Raw genomic sequence first — 19,861 nt, 5'->3', positions numbered from 1 at the left:
AGGGCTCAAGTAGAAAGAAAATGTTTTGGAAATGTGGATGGTAACATATGTACAAGTGTGCTTAATGCAATTGAGTGATGAATTGTCATAAGATTTGTAAGAGCCCCCCAATAAAATGATTAATTAAAAAAAAGACTTGCACGTTAGTGTTTGCAGTAACACTATTCATACAGCATAAAGTCAAAACAATACCAGTTCCCATTCATTGGTACATTAATGAACAAATTATGATTTAGTACTAGGGAGTACTATATAGTACTGTGGAGTATTATTTAGCAATAAGAAGGAACAAAATACGGACATTTGCTACCACATCGATGAACCTTGAAAATATTATGCTAAGTGAAAGGAGGCCCCACATTCCAGGTACAGAGAATTCCAGAAGAGGAAAGTCTATAGAGGCAGAAAACACAGCAATGATTGCCTGGGGCTGAGCCAAGAATGGAAATGAACTGGAATCAGGCAGAAGGATTCTCACTGGGGGTATGTAAATATTCTAAAACTGAATTACGATGATATTTGAGTAACTCAGCAAGTTTCCTAAAAATCACTGAATATATACTTAAAATGAGACTTTTATAATATGTAAATTATACTTTAAAGCTATTAATTTTTTTCTTCTATATTAGCAGGCTGTTCATTGACTTAGCAGGAATTGCATAACAGTATTGAAACCATTTCCCACAGAATATAATGCAAGTTGGAGGTATATTGAATAGTCAGAATTTGATAATTCAAGACAAGGTGTTTGTTTTATTTACATTTACATTCCATGACCTTCTCCTAAAGGACTCTGCATTATTACGTCATAAAGTCCTTCTGAGTTATAGTAAAGGAACCCTGACTGGTAAGAAGATTTGGACTGCTAACTGCAAGGTCGATGGTTCAAACCCACCAGCTGCTCCACAGGTGAAAGATGAGGCTCTCTGCTCCTGTAAAGATTGACAGCCTTGGAAATTGAATATAGGGTCACTCTGAGTGGGAATTGACTGGCTGGCAGTGAGTTTTGAGGAAGACTCAGGAAGACTCCCTGGCCTGTTGATATGCAGAAGAAAGAGAGCAGAGCGTGTCAAAGTAGACAACCTTCCAGGTGTATATAGTCCAAAGCTTATTAGTACTTGCCAGGAAGATGTGGACACTTAACAGAAGTGTTAAAATCACATTGATTAAAGGTAGGTATATGCAATTATTGTCATTGCTGTCGATAGGTTGTACACCTGTAAAAAATTGAATGGGCATATGCATTCAAAAAGACTAAAAGTCTTCAGTGTGCATTACACATCCACATAAAAATAAATAAAAGTCCTTACAACAGGGTCACGGCAGCGTCATGACCTCATGATAAACGGAGAAAAGATGGACGCTTTCAAGGAGGTCATTCTACTGAACTCCACAGTCAACACTCATGGAAGAAGAAGACAAGAGATCAAAAGACATTTCTCTACATTGGGCAAATGTGTTGCAAAAGATCTCTGTTGAAAGTGTTGAAAGCAAAGATGTCACTTTGAGGACCAAGGTGTATATGGCAACTACATCATCTATCAATTTGTGAAGGGGTGGAGTCTAGCCTGTCAATCAGGCCATAGCCAATAATGCCTCTGTGTGGGCGTGGCCTTCTCCTGAGGATTCTGGGAACTCCTGTCTTCCTCCCTGCAGGTGGGACACACACTCTCTCTGCTTTGCCTTCCTGCTGACAAGACATAGGGACATAGGGAGCCACGCCAATCCTAGCCTTAGAGCCCTGGGGCTGAAGCAGCCACGTGGAGACCCACGCCAGAGCAGAGATGCTTCCACCGCCACTGAATCCACAAGACTTGCCACCAACTGGCCTGTGACCTTCCTACATTCAGTTCATTGCATGGATGTGTGAGTCTGAAGAGGAATTTATAGATTGGTATCGACTTATGGGCTAATATCGGACTTATGGACTTGATCAGGACTGGGCCAGGATGCTTTCTTCATGTACAATGACTCTTTGACATAAAGTGCTGTGTTATATACCTATAAGTCTCCCCGGATTTGTTTCTCTCGTCTACCCGGACAAGCACAGTGTATTTGACCCAAACCATGGGGTTGCCAGTGGCTTCATGGGCAAGCTGGACAGTGAGTAAGGAAGGGCAGGGGCACAGCTGCATGACGGGGTTGGGGAAGACCGCCGAGCAGTCCATGAGCACACTAACGGTCTCCCAGAAGAACAAACAGAGCTGCATTGGAGAAGCAGAGGCAGAATGCTCATTAGAAGCAAAGAGAAAGACTCGATGTCATGTGCTTCGGAAAGGTCCACTCCTGGAGAAGGGCGTTGTGCTTGGTGAAGCACAGGGGATGATGGCTCTCAGGCCAATCCATCGACAGACAAGCTGGCTGCAACAATGGGCTCAGACACAGCGCCCAGTGTGAGGATAGCACAGGACCGGGCTGTGTGTCCTTCTGTACATCAGGCCACTGGAAGTGACAGCCACCTCCACAGTAGCTGACAACGACAATGATACATCCCTGCCACTTGATGGTCAGTGTGTCGCACAGTGGTGGCTTACATGCTGTTACGACACTGGGAGCTGTGCCACTGGTATTTCAATCTCATCAGGGTCACCCATATAGATAGATTTCAGCAGCACTTCCAGACCAAGGCAGACTAGGAAGAAAGACTGAGGGGTCTACTCCTAAAATTTATCCCCTGGAAGCACTCTAGACCCAAAACAGAACTCAGCACCGCGCTGGCCAGGTCCATGGTGCTGTGGTGGCACAAGTGTTGCTGAGATGCCAGAAGCTACTGGCATTCCAAATGCCAGCAGGGTCACCCCAGGGGAACAGGTGTCAGGGGGGGTTCCAATGTAAGGACAGACAATGAGGAAGGAGAGGTGGCCTGCTGTGGAGAGATTAGCTCCTGGGAACCTTATGAATATCAGTAGTGTGGGGGAGAAGGCTAGGCCCCACAACTAATCACAGGTTCCATAGGCGCAATTGTACGGGGGAGCTATATAGAGATTATAATAAAGTCATAGAGAGCATGAGAGATATAAGAAAGATTGAAATAATGGAGTCAGACACATAATGGTAGCATGCTCACCTTCTGGATGGCCATGATCTTACCAGCCAGGTCCGTGCACAGCGTGGGCTGAGGCAAAGTGGGGCAAAGACCAGGTGCATTAATTTATTGCCCCCAACGCTTAGCTAACCCAGGCTTAGATCTACTTAGGGGCATGATTACAGGTAACCACACACGTCACGGGAAGGGGCTGTACCATTGGCAATACAAGCAATAGGAGGAGGCTATACAATGGTCAAAAGTGTAACAGGAAGGGGATGAGCTAGGAGTGTATGCATGATAGGAAGGGGAGGGACTAGAGGTATACATGTGACAAGAGGGGTGGACCCTCGATTCAATATGGCGGCCTAATATGGGTCACCCTTGGGTGGGCTTGACCTCCCTGGGCTCTCCTTCAGGGAAACAATTTACTACTATCCTTATCAGAAGGGAGTGGGCCCTGCTTGTGGGATAAACAGTGGTGACTGCTTGCTCTGGATGGCTGATGACCCTTAGGGAGAATAACCCCTGACCTACTTCTGTTGACACCCAAGTGTATAGTCACATTCTGTCATGTGTAGCAAGCAGCTAAGTTTGGCATATATTTGGAGGGAGGCAACTTGGGAGAAATCCTTCTGTTTCCCACACAGTGGAACATTGTCAGATGTCCTAAAAAGTGCTGAAAAGCAAGGATATCACTTTGAGGCCTAAAGTATGCCTGACCCAAGTCAAGCTATTTTCAGTGGCCTCATCTGCATGTGAAAGTTGGACATTGAATAAAGAAGGCGGAAGGAAGAACGGATGCCTTTGGATTACGGTGCGGTGAAGCATATTGGACATACCATGGACTGCCAATCTACGGAGGGCTCAAGTGGAAAGCAAAGGTTTTGAGAATGATGATGGCAACAAAAGTGCCAATGTGCTTGACGCAATGCATGGATGGATGGATGGATGGGGAAAATTGTTGTAGGAGCCCCCAATACAATGATTTTTTTAAAAAACTAGTTATCAATAAGATCATAGCCATATGGAAGATGGTGCTAACCTAGGCAATGATGAATCCGAGGAATACATGGATAAATGGTGTGTGTGTGTGTAGTAGGTGTGTGCACACACATAGATCCACATCTTCATCACTGATCAATATATAAAGAGGGTGGATTCAGAATGGAGCTTCTTATCAAAGAGCAAAGTGTCGAGTTGTTGTCCTGGAATAAGCCAGGTCCAACTACAGTGAGGACACTATCCCCCCAAACTATCCCCGGCATGTCCCTGTGCGGCCTCTCCTCTGGGATGCACTTGCTGCACGGCAATGATGAGGATGTGAGACTTCTTAGAAGGAGTTCAGTCTCACATCACTTGCGGGGCAGGATCTGCTTGGTTCTAGATGAACAACCTAGCTAGAATACTGACTTAATTCCTGCTGAATAAAATGTGCCTAGGCCAGGGGAGCAGACCCACAGCAGTGACAGCATGGATCATCTGCAGAGATTAGTCATTGCTCCATCTACTAGGCTTCTACCCCAAAATCCTATGGACTTGTAACTATCCCCAAAGTCCCTCATCCCTACACAGAGGCGCTGCACAGCAGAGAAGATACACCCAGGGGGCAGTTTAACACCGATCAAACACACAACACTCCTCTGCTTCTTTAATCCTTCCTCCCCCCACTATTATGATCTCAGTCCCACCTCGAAAATCCCACTAGACCGCTGTACATACAGTGGCACAGACAGAGCTTTCAATATTCAGAAATCAAAACAGATAAACCCCCTCCGAATCAGTAGGGAGAGTATGGATTCCAGGAGGGTAGGGGAAGGGAAGGAGAAGGAAGCGGGGGGCATGGGGAACGGATAGCAATGATAGCAGAATACTCGTCCTTGGTGGGAGATGAACCAGGAGAGTAGGTGAAGGGATAGAATGGGCGGTGTAAGAGATGGATAACTAATAACAATACATAATATATATTAAGGTGGCAGGGTGGGCAAGGGAGGGGAACAGAGCTGATGTCAAAGAGCTCAAGAAGAAAGATAATGTTTAGAAATTGTCGATGCCAACAATTGTACATGTCTGATTGATATAATGGATTGTTGGAATAATTGTAAGAGCTTCCAGTAAAGTGATTTATTAAATTAAAAAAATCAATAGATTAAAAAGTTCCTTGCTTTGACCGAGGTTTTTGTTGAGGGTTTTGTCAGTTCTTCTCCAGGCTAGCCGGGTCAAAATCGGCTGGGTCCTTTCCTTTCCCTAACCAGGGGTGGGTCCAGAAGAGATGGGTGGCAAGCTTTTTCAAAGGTCTACCTGGAGAGGTTTTGGGGAGACCACGCAAGGGTGACAGACCAAGGAAGAACAAGGCTGCTATCAGTGGGATTCCCGGGGTAACCCTCAGGGCAGTCATCTGCTCTGTGCATGGCGTGTAAGGAGGCTTGGTAGCATTCATTTTCAGTAAGTCCGGTCTGGTACAGCCCATGGCCTAGTTCTAAATGAAGGAGCCACTGCTGTCCACAGTCAGGGCAGTGCAAGTTCTCCGCGAACATCGGGGTCTACAGAGAGAACCCAAAGGACGCAATGTGGAAGCAGGAGGCACAAAGGCAACAGACACCCAACAGCCAGCCTGGTTACAGGCTTGTTTTAGCAATCTCTCAGTCCAACCCACAGTCCCTTAGGAGAGTGTCTCTGTTAAGGTTTATTGTGCCAACCTGGCCCATACACACATATGGGATTAGTTGAAGGGCAGAGAGAGAAATGGCTTGGTGAGCCTTGCCTTTCTTGTTCTCTGGTCTCTTGTTTTCTGATGGTCAGACCAGGGAGCAGTTGTCTTAGCCAATTCCCCGCTTCAGCTGGCAAGGCTCACTTCCTGCAAGATAACCCAGAGGAGAAGCCACAGGGACCTACCCCGATGCAACCCTCGGTGCTGGAGCAGCTGCATGGAGACCCCTGCCAGCTCTCAGATGCTTACATATTCATTGATTCAGCTTTCCTCCTGCAGTCGGTGTCATTGCATGTGTTTTGTGAGATCAAGGAGGACTTATGGGCCAATGTTGTACTTATAGGCTTGGACAGTACTAGGTTGGGATGCTTTCTTAATGTACACTTAGCTTTTATATAACTCTCATATATAGGTATATATGAGTTTCTGTGGATTTGTTTCTCTAGTCTACCCAGGCTAACACATTATGGTACCTTGGGAGTGGGGTACTGGAGAACCACATCATAAAGATGGAGAGTGGATGTTCGCTTGACCTCTCCCTCATGGCAGTTTTTCTTCTCTGGCTCACCAGAGGCCAGATAAAGTCACACTGCTGACTCCATTGTTTTCTGGGAAGAATATGGGAAGTGAAAGTTTTGATTATTTTGTTTGGTTGTAGTCTTTGGTTCTTCCTGTTTAAAATGGTGAAAATGAATGTGATTGATGTGTATTTTGAGCTCAGGGGTAGAAACAGCCTTCTGAATGTCTCAGAACCATGCTGCTTGAGGAAGATGGCCGACAGCAAGCCTGGAGCTGGTTGGATGCTGTCAGAGACCGAATCCCATATTGTTGTACAAATCGAATAGTTTATATAAGGATTTAGATAAGCTAGATAAGCATTGAACTTGACTGTTTTAAGAATTTAAGTTTTAAAAAGTGGCGCGGGTTCAAAGCCCTTTTGATTGGCAACCTCAGTGTCTCCCAGGTCTGCCCCGCCCTGTCGCACCCCGCTCTCCCCCCGACCCCCACCGCCAGGTCCCCGCGGGCCGTCCTGTCCACCGCCCCCACCCACAGCCCAGTCAGAACCGAACCATGACTGGACTCATGAGTTTGGCACTCTGGCCGATGGCATCCTACATGCACTTGCGCGTCTCCGAGATGCTGGGAGATCCTCAGGTAGTAGCCACGAGCTGCAGCGGGGTCAGCATGTTTGTCGTGGACGTCGCCACGATGGCAAACCCCGAGGAGAGGAGACCATGGTCCCCAGAAGGGTCCAGCAATCTGCTCTGCCTATGGTTCCGCCCCCTCCCCGCCACCCCCCCACCCCCCACCCCCCCCCGCTACAGCACCACAGACTCTGCCTTTCTGGGAGTCCCGGGCCCCGCCTTCCACAAACTCAAGCCCTCATTTGAAGACCCCGCCCAAATCCTAGGCTGCTCCCAGTCCCCCAAGGTCGGTGCACAGCTAGAAGCCCGTGCCCTCCAACCCCATCCACTGCCTTGATCCCCGCGCAGTGGGAGGTTCCACCTCTGTTGTACCTGTTGGCTACAAATTTTTGGCAGATAAATCCTCCGGGGATCTGGGTAACAATGTAACCCCAAAAAAAGGAGCCATGTATGAGGCTAACAACCTCTGGGTCCCAGTTGAACTGGGCTTTCTGCAGATCAAACGGACACATTAAACCAGCGCCCAATTTAAAAAAAAAAAGAAAAGAACTTAATTTAGTATCTGATTCTATTTTTGTTTATACTGATTTCTTATTATCAATATAATTTATAGAAATGTTTATTGGGAAGTATGAAAATAGAAAGCTTGTAAGCCCACTTGCTTTCAGCCATTAAAATTTGATCTTTCGATAGGTTTAGGCCATGACTACAAAGAAAGCTTTAAAAAGATAAGCCCCACCCAGTGCTTTGGAGTATTCAGGACATTTGCATTCCAAGAGACTAGCCTGGGGGCAAGATGGACAGACTGAAGGAAAAAGAGAACTGTGGATTTTTGAATTTTGTGCCAGTAGCTGGAAAAAATCTGGAACCATGAGGAAAACTCTTCTCTGGGACTGAACATTATAGGGAGCTTGTGGGAAGGCTGAAATGCTTGCTAGGTGACCACCTGGATCCACTTGTCTGGATCCACTTGGAAATGGGAGAAATGCAGCAATAAAGAGACTGGTTGAGTCTAGTCACTGATGTCTGTGAACTTGGTTTACAGGAAAACAAGGAGAAGACGACAGCGGGTTGACTGGTCTAAGGTTCATGACTGTGTTAGTCTGGGTAGACTAGAGAAACAAATCCATGGCACACATATGCATATAAGGAAGAGGTTTATATACAAGAGCAATTGCACATCAAGAAAACATCCCAGCCCAGCCTAGATCAAGTCCATAAATTCTACATTAGCCCATATTTCCGATATCAGTCTATAAAGTCCTCTTCAGATTCACGAAACACATGCAATGATGCCAAATGCAGGATACCACAAGCCCATGGGTAGAAAGTCTTTGGGTCCAGTGGTGTTGTAAGCATCTCAGTGCTGGCCAAGGGTCTCTCTGGGGCCTCTCTGGCTTCTGAGGTCTGGTTGCATTCATGTGGCTTGTCTTCTGCAATGTCTCCCAGGGAGTGGCAGAGAGAGAGAGGTGTCTTTTGCCTCCAAGAAGAAAACCCTAGATTTCCCAGGAGAAGGCCATGCCCACACAGAAGTCTCACTGGGCATCTCCCGATTGACAACCTAGACTCCACCCCTACACTCTTAATCCATTGTGGTAGTCACCAGATTAGGTGACTCCACAATGACCTAGCAGGAGGGGCTTGTTGAGTGTTGGTGAGAGCCCATGGTCTAAAGAAAAGGCAACCAGTGGACACCCTGTGGAGGCGGAACGAGACATCCCACACTGAGTTGACCAGACCCAAGCAAATGAATAGCCTGTGAACTAGTGAATATTGCTGCTTTTATGGATGGCCTGTCCTGATTTGACTGCTTGTGGATGCGGACTTCACAAGGTTCCAACTGGAATAAGATTCTTCAGGTTAAAAAATAGGATTATCTCCTCAGAACACTGGTTAGATGTAAGTGGGCAGTATAGAAATTGGATACTCCATATTGGGATAAAGGCATGAAGTGGTTGGCTTACCAACTTTCATAGGTGGGGAATATATTCAGAGGATTATAGGATTAAGGTGTAGGTGTTATTTAACTGCAATTGTAGGCAATTGTGTACAGGCGCCATGTTGGCAAGGGGTGGGTTGAGATTGTGAAGGTTTATTGTGCAAACCTGACCGACAAACACATGTAAGATTAATTGAAGGGCGGAGTGATAAATGGCTCTGTGGCCCTCGACTTTCTTGTTTTCTGATGGTCAGACCAGTGTGTGACTGCCTTAGCTGGCATGGCTCACTTCCTGAGAGACATCCTGAAGAGTCCAGTGTGGATTTGTCTTTCTTGCACGTTATCGGTTCGTGGCGCTGATATAGAGAGACACCTGGCTTCCTCTGCTTTGTTAGGAAGGGCATAAAGCTACTTGGCAAAACAGAGGAGCTGGTCGGTTGACTCTTTTGCTGGTACTGGCATGCACCCAAGTCTGAAGGCGCTGCCCTTTAGCACTTAAGAGGGTCAGGCAAACCTGGCAGGGCCCTCTTGAGCGTGCATCCAATGATGTCTTTCTTTTTTTCTTAAAATCATTTTATTGAGGGCTCGTATAATTCTGATCACAATCCATACATCCATCCATTGTGTCAAGCACATTTGTTGCCTCATCATTCTCAAAATATTTTCTTTCTACTTAAGCCCTTGGTATCAGCTCATTTTCCCCCCATCCTTCCCTGCCCCCCTCCCCTATGAACCCGTGATAATTTCTAAATTATTATTATTTTGTTATGTCTTATGCTGTCTGACGTCTCCCTTCACCCACTTTTCTCTTGTCTGTGCCTCAGGGAGGGCGTTATATGTAGATCCTTGTAATCGGTTCCCCCTTTCTACCCCACCTTCCCTCCACCATCCTGGTATCGTCACTCTCACCAGTGCTCCTGAGGGATCATCTGTCCTGGATTCCCTGTGTTTCCAGTTCTTATCTGTACCAGTGTACATTCTCTGGTGTAGCCAGATTTGTAAGGTAGAACTGGGATCATGATAGTGGGGGAAGAACCATTAAAGAACTAGAGGAAAGTTGTATGTTTCATCACGGCTCCCCTGCTCCCTGACTGACTCATCTCCTCCCCGCAACCCTTCTGTAAAGGGATGTCCAATTGCCTACAGATGGGCTTTGGGTCCCCACTCCGCACTCCCCTTCATTCACAATGATGTGATTTTTGTTCCTTGGTGCCTGATACCTAATCCCTTAGACACCTTGTAGTCACACAGGCTGGTGTGCTTCTTCCATGTGGGTTTTGTTGCTTCTCAGCTAGATGACCACTTGTTTATCTTCAAACCTTTAAGAACCCAGATCCTATATTTTTTGATAGCTGGGCATCATCAGCTTTCTTCACCACATTTGCTTATGCACCCATTTGTCTTCAGCGATTGTGTGGGAAGGTGAGCATTATGGAATGCCAGTTTAATAGAACAAAGTGTTCTTGCATTGAGGGAGTACTTGAGTGGAGGCCTGATGTCCATCTGCTACCTTAATAATAAGCCTATAAATATATGCATATAGATCTATTTCCCCATCATCATATAAAAATATATTTACATATGTACATGTAAAACAAAGCAACAAAACAACAACAAGCCAAGGACACAAAAAAGAAAAGCCTGTAAATAGTTCAAGGTCTATTTGTTGACCTTTAGGAGTGTTTTCTGGTCCAGTCTGATGGGGTGCCCCGCCCCCACAGTCTATTTTTAGTATTCCCTCTGGACTTCCTTGCTCTGCTCCCCTTGCTGTTCTGTTGCATGGTCTTAGTGTTTTGCCTTAGTGTGTTGGGGTCAGATCTGGTGCAATTCCCACACTGTCTCCAGTGTTGTCCACTGTAGGGCTATCGGTCAGTGAGGAATGTCCTGCCTCATAGTTGGGCCGGCCATATGGCCTTCTCCAAGCACTTCCTGCTCTGAGCAGGGATATCATCCTCAAGGCCAGGATGTGCTCCACTCCCTCTTCCTCCTCTTTCATTTGTTCGCTGTGTGCTCTGATCAGACATGTCCCTCTCCCTGAGCTGCAGCTTCAGTGCTGTCCTCTGAAGTAAATTCTCCTGGGGGAAGGGGCAGCTGTCCACGTAGTTGGGACTGGGGTCGGCCCCTCAGACCTCTCCACTGGTTCTCTGCTTCATGTGGCAGGTTGCATTCATACCAATGATGTCTTTCTTGAGGCGGACCTTAACAGGCCCAATCACAAAGAAGTAGCTGATCGTGAGTTGACTGGAGAGTCCAAGTATGTCACACACCCTATGTTCCCTTGTCTACTGGCTGTGTACATGTGAATTACTAGATATGCTTGAAATTGTTGACGGCCAGCATGTGGGGAGCCCTCCAAGTGTTCCCCGTGCTCTTCAACCCTGGTTCACACCCTACAGCTGCTGTATACGGTTCCTGGCCCCAGTCTGTAAATCTTTATGGGAGCAGAACGCCTGTCTTTCTCCTTGCGAGCGGCTGGTGGTCTTGAACTTCTGACTTTTCAGTAGCAGGCCAACTCATAACCCAGTACACCACTGGGGCTCCTATGCCTTCTAGGCAGTTATGCCTAATCATTGTATACTACAGAATATCTTATTATGAACCACATTCTTGTTATTTTAACTTTACATCCCAAGTAAGTAATTATATATATATATATATATATGTTGGTTTCCTATGTGTATTGTAAGCTCTATCATCTAGATTTCATTTCAGGACAGTGAAGACTGTAAGTCCCTGAGAGGCACCAGCGATGCAACACTCAGGTCCTAAGGGAGAGATCAGTGGCTTGAATCCACACAGAGGTCCCTCAGAAGAAATGCCTGACAACCTGCTTGCTTTTCAAGGGCTGTGACCTCTCCAAGCAGATTGTCACAAAACATGACTGGTGGCAGGTTAATACAGCACAGTAAGAGGTGGGTCTACAGACATGTACATCATTGACTAGAAGGGCTTACAAGATTGGTCCCGGGCCTTGGAGCCAACCCATTCAGGGGAAGGCTGATAGGACATGACTCAGGACTATGCCACCTCCTGAACTGTTCCTAGCAGAGTGACCTCCAACAAGGATACACCCAGGGAAGCCTTTAAGAGAGAGAGAGACCTGCCCTCCCTGCCTGCCTGGCTGGAGAAGGGTGGAGGGAATTTACTTTCCCAGGCAATCTTCTGGAGAGCAAGATTATCTGCATCCTTGGTTAAGAATCACAAAGAATTCAGTGGAGGCTTCTTCCTCCAGTCAGGAGCCCTGCAAATGGATCGTCTGCTGCCCATAGCCTTTCACAAACCGGGGTGCTCAGAATTTAAGCTCTAAGACAACCCCCCCCCAGTCTCCCTGAGGCCTTCTATCGGGTGCTTGGTCACAGCAGTCAGGAGTGGTGTGTGGCACCATCTAGTTCTCCTGGTCTCAGGCTGCAGGAGGTTCACATAGGCCACTTGTGGGAAACAGAAGGATTTCTCCCAAGTTGTCTCCCCCCAATATATGCCAAACTTAGCTGCTTGCGAATACTCTTGGAGGTCAACAGAAGTAGATCAGAGGTTGTTCTCTCTAAGGGTTAGCCATCCAGAGCAAGCAGTCGCCACTGTTTATCCCACAGCAAGTAGGGCCACTTCCTTCTGATAAGGATAGTAGTTGACTGTTTCCTTGTAGGAGACCCCAGAAAGGTCAAGCCCACCCAAGGGTGACCAAGGTTAGGCCACCATCATGAGTCTAGGGTCCGCCCATCTTATCACATGTATACCTCTAGTCCCTCCCCTTCCTATGTGCACACTCCTAGCTCATCGCCTTCCTGCCACACTTATGCGTATCGTACATCCCCTTCCTATGATGCGTATGCCTATTGTACTGCCCCTTCCTGAGACCTGTGGTGACCTGTAATCACGCCCCCCTAAGTAGTCATAACCCTTGGTTAGCAATAAAGTGGTGCTCTCCTGCTCTTGCTCCCCCGGCTCTCCCCAGGAGGACCACCAAGCAGGGCTGAGGTGAGCATGCTACCATGAATCTTGTCTGACTCCATTGCTTCAGTCTCTTCTATCTCTCATGCTCTCCGTGACTTCACTATGATCTTTACTTATTATCGCCATACAATTGCGCCTACCAGGCCAGTGATGATTTGTTGGGGGCCCTCCTCTCCCCTGCAGCCACTGTCCTCAGGACTAATTTCTTCTTTGAGTCTTTGATTTCCGTTACTCTCCAGAAGGGGAGAAAACAACAGTTGTTTCTTAGATGGCTGCTCCAAAGCTTTTAAGGCTCTGGATGCCACTCACCAAACTGGGGGACAGAGAGCACTGTCTGAATGAACCAGGTTATACCAATTACATTAAATGCCCCCTGAGATTAAGGTCCTTAGCCTTTGGACCCAGTGACAGTCCCACAAGGTTGTTGGATATGTCTAGGAAGTTTCCATGACGACACCCCTGTGCTATATGGTGTGTATGCAGCGCATGTAAATATACATACACACAGCGCAGACATATGTGTATATACATACGTCCATATCTACAGACACACACCATCGACACATGGAAAAGGAGGCCTGGCGGCACGGTCAGGTAAGCACTGCGCCGCTGGTCATGGTTGGCTGTTGAGACCCACCACCTGCTCGACAGCGGAAGGCTGAAGCTATCCTAACAACTCTCAGCCTGGGAAACCCGGGATGGTCCCTATGAGTCAGAATCGACTCAAAGACAATGGGATCAGCTCAGTTTATACTCAGATATCAAGGGGTCCTGGTGGTGATGCACGTTAGGTCTCAGTCTGCTAACGGCAAGGTCATTTGTTCAAACACCAGCCACTCCCACGTGGAGCGGAGGCCGGGAGAGAGACCAGGCTGCCTGCTCTTGTGGAGACTGACAGTAAGTGAGGGATTGACGTGTGGTCACCCTTGGGTGCATGGCAGGAGGACTGGTTTTGGGTTTGGAATATACACAGAAGGAAGTGTATGTATGTCCTTACATATGCTCTTCGTAGCATATGTATTTGCCTCTGTCACCACTCACAAAGTTTAGGTGTTCTTGCTATTGTTGCTGAATTGCATCAGTATACTTAACGTCTTAAAAAACAAAATTCCCAGGAGGGGAAGGGGCAGGTTGGGGAAGAAACGGGGAACCGATCACAATGATCTACTATAACCCCCTCCCAGGGGGATGGACAACAGAAAAGTGGGTGAAGGGAAATAGCAGTGTAAGACATGAAAAATTAAAAAAAATAAACTATCAAGCGTTCATGAGAGAGGAAGGGGGAGGGGGAAAATGAGCTGATACCAAGGGCTCAAGTAAAAAGAAAATGATGATGGCAACCTATGTACAAATGTGCTTGACACAATGGATGGATGTGTGGATTGTGATAAGAGCTGTAAGAGGCCCCAGTAGAGTGGTCCTCAACCTTCCTCATGCCTTGACCCTTTAGTGCAGTTCCTCATGTTGTGGTGACCCACCCCCAGCCATAACATTATTTTCATTGCTACTTCATCACTGTAATTTTGCTACTGTGATGAATTGGGCGACTCCTGTCATTTGACCCCCAAAGGGGTTGCCACCCACAGGTTGAGAACCGCTGCCCCAATAAAATGATTTTAAAAAAAAGTTCACTGCCATCAAGTTAATTCCAACTAGCCACCTCATAGGACAGACTAGACCTGCCCTGTGGCTTTCCAGGACTGTTAAGTCTTTTTTTTTTTTTTTTTTTTTTACATTTTATTAGGGACTCATACAACTCTTATCACAATCCATACATATACATACATCAATTGTATAAAGCACATCCATACATTCCCTGCTCCAATCATTCTCAAAGCATTTGCTCTCTACTTAAGCCCTTTACATCAGGTCCTCTTTTTTTTTCCCCCTTCTTCCCCTCTCCCCCCTCCCTCATGTGCCCTTGGTAATTTATACATCGTTATTTTGTCATATCTTGCCCTATCCGGAGTCTCCCTTCCCCCCCCCTTCTCTGCTGTCCCTCTCCCAGGGAAGAGGTCACATGTGGATCCTTGTAATCAGTTCCCCCTTTCCAACCCACTCACCCTCCACTCTCCCAGCATTGCCCCTCACACCCCTGGTCCTGAAGGTATCGTCCACCCTGGATTCCCTCTGTCTCCAGCTCCCAGTGTACAACCTCTGCTCTATCCAGCCCGGCAAGGGAGAATTCGGATCATGGTAGTTGGGGGAGGAAGCATCCAGGATCTGGGGGAAAGCTGTGTTCTTCATCGGTACTACATCGCACCGTGACTGACCCATCTCCTCTCCCAAACCACTCTGTGAGGGGATCTCCAGTGGCCGACACTTGGGCCTTGGGTCTCCACTCTGCACTTCCCCCTTCATTTAATATGGTATATATATATATATATATATATATATATATATATATATATATACACATATATATACACATATATCTTTTTTTTTTGCATGATGCCTTATACCTGGTCCCTTGACACCTCGTGATCGCACTGGCCAGTGTGCTTCTTCCATGTGGGATTTTTTGCTTCTGAGCTAGATGGCCGCTTGTTCACCTTCAAGACTTTAAGACCCCAGACACTATCTCTTTTGATAGCTGGGCACCATCAGCTTTCTTCACTACATTTGCTTATGCACCCATTTGTCTTCAGCGATCCTATCATGGAGGTGTGCAGTCAATGATATGATTTTTTGTTCTTTGATGCCTGGTAACTGATCCCTTCGGGATCACTCGATCACACAGGCTGGTGTGTTCTTCCATGTGGACTTTGTTGCTTCTGAGCTAGATGGCCGCTTGTTTATTTTCAAGCCTTTAAGACCCCAGTCACTATCTCTTTTGATAGCCAGGCATCATCAGCTTTCTTCACCACATTTACTTGTTCACCCACTTTGGTTCCAGCCGTTGTGTCGGGAGAGTGAGCATAATAGAGTTCCAATTTAATAAAAGAAGGTATTCATGCATTGAGGGAGTGTTTGTGAGTAGAGGCCCAAGGTCCTTCCGCCACCTTAATACTTAACCTATAAATATAGACACATCGATCTATTTCCCCATCCTCCTATTTATATTTGCATGTACATGTCTTTGTCTAGACCTCCATAAGTGCCCTTTGACTCCTAGCTCTTTCCTCCATCTCCCTTGACTTTCCTCCTGCCCTACTACCATGCTTCGTTGCCACCTGGGCTAGAGTATACCTCTTCTCTAAGCAACCTTACCCTTGATCATTTCCCACCAGGCCTGCCACTCCCCCTTCTCTACCATTTTGGGTCCCATGTTTTTCCCTTTTCCCTGTGTTTGTTAACACAACTACCCCCCCACCCCAAGTCCCCCCGGAACTGTCGGTCCTGTTGTTTTTCCTCCAGATAGTTCATCCAGCCTGTCCTATTCAGACAGACCTGTGGAGACACTAACATGCACGAAAACAAGACAGAGGAAAACAAAGCAACAGTATGCAACAGACAACAAAACAACATAAACAAACCACTGACAAAGACTGTTAAGTCTTATAGAAGTAGAAAGCCTCTCCTTTCTCCCTTGGAGCCACTGGTGGTTTCAAACTGCTGACGTTATGGTCAGCAGACCGATGTATAACCACAGCACCAGCAGGGGAAGTTGTGCTTTATTCTGTGTTCCTCTGAGTGTCTTCATGTGCCTCGGTCACATGTGCTGACTTCCCCTAGACCGTGTACTGTCGCTCCCTTCACCACCCATAAGCCATGGTGGCGCTGTGGGTGAGGTGTTTAGCTGCTAACTGCAAGGTAAGGGGGAAGGTGTTTCAATCTTACCAGCTGCTCCCCTGGAGAAAGACGAGGAGTCAACATGGAGTTTGTGTTTTCCCTCTGTTTTTTATTTTTAGGATCTCTTGATTCTGTCTTGCTCCCCCCTCCCCCTTCCCTGGTAGCCATAGAAGACTGTTTCTTTCAGTGGGTAGACCTTGTCTTAACTTTTAGTCAAAGTGATATCGTATAGCATTTGTCCTTTCATGACTGATGCCTTACACTCAGCCTCATCCTTCCAGCTGTATCTTTGTCATGTGTCACTCGCCCACGGTTCCTCCTCATCATGACACAGCACGCCATGGTTTACATTGCGCTTATCCATTCATCTGCTGGTGGACGCTGGGAGTGTCCCCACGTCTTTGCCCTAGTCAAAAACCACTGAACATGAGTGTCAGTCTGATGTCAATGAGTACATTAGTAACAGAATCCTTCTCAGCCTCGAAGAGACATGAAATCCTGGTCCAGGTTCTGTGACGAAGGTAGAGTACACAGAACATTCAGGGATGCACTCAGTCCACAGGCACCTTTAAATAGGTTAACTGTGTTTAGAAAATAAACTATCAAATGTAAAAGATGAAATGTAAAAGATGAGATGACATCTGCCCTAAACAACCACCCCCACAAAATGTTCAAATGAAACGAACAAGAAGAAACCGGGGACTCCTTGTAGCTCTGTGTGTACAGAGTGGAGCCGAGAGGAGGCCTGGGAGACGCTGACCCAACAGAGCAGGCAGAGCGTGTGCTCAATGCATACTTGTGGGATGAATGAAACAGAAGGAAGCAGGGTACTAGGTATGACCTGCCCTCTCTTGCAGAATAACTCCTAAGCAAGATTTCCTGGAAAAGCAGGAAGTGTACAAGGGATGGAGATTGACACGGTGATGCTAGCAGCTCAATTCAGTCCCCCAAGTAGCCTTCACGGGCTCCGTGGTCGGTGCGCCCTAGAAATATGAGATCCCTCACGATGGGGAAGGGTGTCCAGCTTCTTCCATCACCAGGCGTCCTGGTCGCAGTATTCGGTGCTGTGCCGTGTCGTGGTGGTGTTGTTGTTGTTAGCTGCCTTTGGGTAGATTCTGACCCATGGCCGCCCTGTGTGTGCACCCTAGACTTGCTCCAGAGGGGTTCCAGGTGGGGACCTGTCTGCAGCAGATGCTTATGCTGTTTTCTGAGGCTAGTTCTTTTTTTTTTAAATCATTTTTTTGGGGGCTCATACAATTCTCATCACAATCCACACATATATCCATTGTGTCAAGACGTATGTACATTTGTTACCATCATCATTCTCAAAATATTTCCCTTCTATTTGAGCCCTTAATATCTGCTGCTCATTTCCCTCCCTCCCTCCCCCCCCACCTCATGAACCCTTCATAATTCATAAATTATTATTATTTTGTCATGTTACACTGTCTGATGCCCCCCCCCCGCCTTCTTCTCTGCTGTCCCTCCCCCAGGGAGGAGGCTATACGTAGATTCTTGTAATCAGTTCCCCCTTTCTACCCCACATTCTCTCCACCCTCCAGGCATCGCCACTCTCACCACTGGTTCTGAAGGGGTCATCTGTCCTGGATCCCGTGTTTCCAGTTCCCATCTGTACCCGAGGCTAGTTCTAAGGTGCTGTCAAGTCGGTTTGATGCACTGCGGCTGCAGAAGACCGAGTAGAACCGCCCCACAGAGATTCCCGTGGCCGTGGCCTTTATGGCGCAGACCACCAGGCAGTTCTCCCGCTGAGCCTCTGGGAGGGGTCAAATGCTCCAACTCTTCAGCTAATAGGTTCCTTCTAGGCTGGTAGTGGAACGCCTAACTTTGTGCTCCCCAGGGACCCCACGCAGCATACTAGACACAAGCCAGATCACACTCCATCTGCACACAACTCTGGGAGGGAGGGGCCATGAATCCTCTGGTCCAGGGGAAGAACAGACTTGGGAGGATGAAGCAGTGTACTGAAGGTCAGTCAGTAATGGGCAGAGTGAGGAGGGAAGGCCAGCCGCTCCCTGGCACCAGGACTTACAAAAGTGCTGTAGGGACCTGGAAGAAGGAAAGATCCATCTGAGCTGGGGTGTGTCTGGAGAGACTTGGCAGAAGTGCTTTCTAAAGAAACACAGGGAACAACACACCAGCCCTTTGGGAGCACCTGCTCCGAGCCAGGCATGTGTTTACTGCCCTGATTCCCGTCAAGTTGTAGCATTTCCTCCGTTTTACAAGTGAGGAAGTCCGTTCAGGTAGGCAGCTGGTAATGGCATGTGTCCCTCCCACACACGCATGTTTGAGGCACTCCATCCAGCAACACGTGACTTTCCGGTGTTGTAGTTCACACCGTGTCCCTGTCTTGTGAGAAAGGGGTAACGGTTACTGGGATCCACATGTCAGGAGCCCAGGGAGAGAAATGGGACACAGATGGACGGTTCCCTCCCTGCATTCAGTCTTGCGGACTATGATGGTTACATAGTGTCCCATTCCCCCAAACTGTTGCACGGCTACCCTAACGCGGGTGGGTCCGATGCACCTGCTGCTTCTTGGCTGTGAGATGAGGCTGTCTGCCCCATAAAGCGTTTGTGGCTTTTAAGATGGGCCACCTTGGATGGGTTCACGTGGTTGCTTCTCATTTGGTGGCAATCATCCCCACTGCGATTCCCATAAAGATTTAGTCTCAGAAATCCTGCACGGGCCGCTCTGGGACAGAACCGATGGCAGTGGATGCTTGCGGTGATCATCGCATCTGGGGATGGGCTTTTTGCGTGACATTAATAAGGAGAGCTAAAGAGGGCCGAGTGGGCACCGAGCAGCAAACAGGTGGCCGGGGACACACGCAGGAAGGGAGAGGAGCCGGCAAGCGCCGGGAGAGGGAAGACGACTCCCCCAGAACCGCAGCCGTGGACCGTGGACGTGCAGCGTCCTCAAATGTGCGCAAGTCCGCTTCTGCCCAGTTAACCCACCCACTGGGGGCAGTCCACGTACAGCAGCGGGAGGTGCCCCGCCGGTCCCCAGAGGAAGGGCTTGTGTGACGGTGACAGCCCGGAGCCCCTGGCGCGGCTCTACCCCAGGGCCGTGGGCCGGTCACTAAACCACTGCCTCGGTCTACGTCCGCACCTCGGTTCCGAAGCTCCCTCCTGGCCCGGGGCCTGAGGAATGTCCTTGGTGAAGCCTTCCGGATAACTCCCGGCAGGTGGGGCGTCCGTCTTTGTTTCCGGAAGTGCTCCCCGCCCACCTGTTCCCGCTTCGGTCTCTATCTGCGCCTCCACGAAGCCCTACTGAACCAGCACCTTTGGGGGCGCCGTGTTTTGCACGGTGAGCTCTTTGATCGTTCCGACGTGCTCCCC

The sequence above is a fragment of the Tenrec ecaudatus genome, chromosome 1 (genome assembly GCF_050624435.1).
Source record: "Tenrec ecaudatus isolate mTenEca1 chromosome 1, mTenEca1.hap1, whole genome shotgun sequence".
Classification (NCBI taxonomy): Eukaryota; Metazoa; Chordata; class Mammalia; order Afrosoricida; family Tenrecidae; genus Tenrec; species Tenrec ecaudatus.
The sequence above is the reverse complement of the archived record's forward strand: the minus strand, read 5'-3'. Positions refer to the sequence as shown.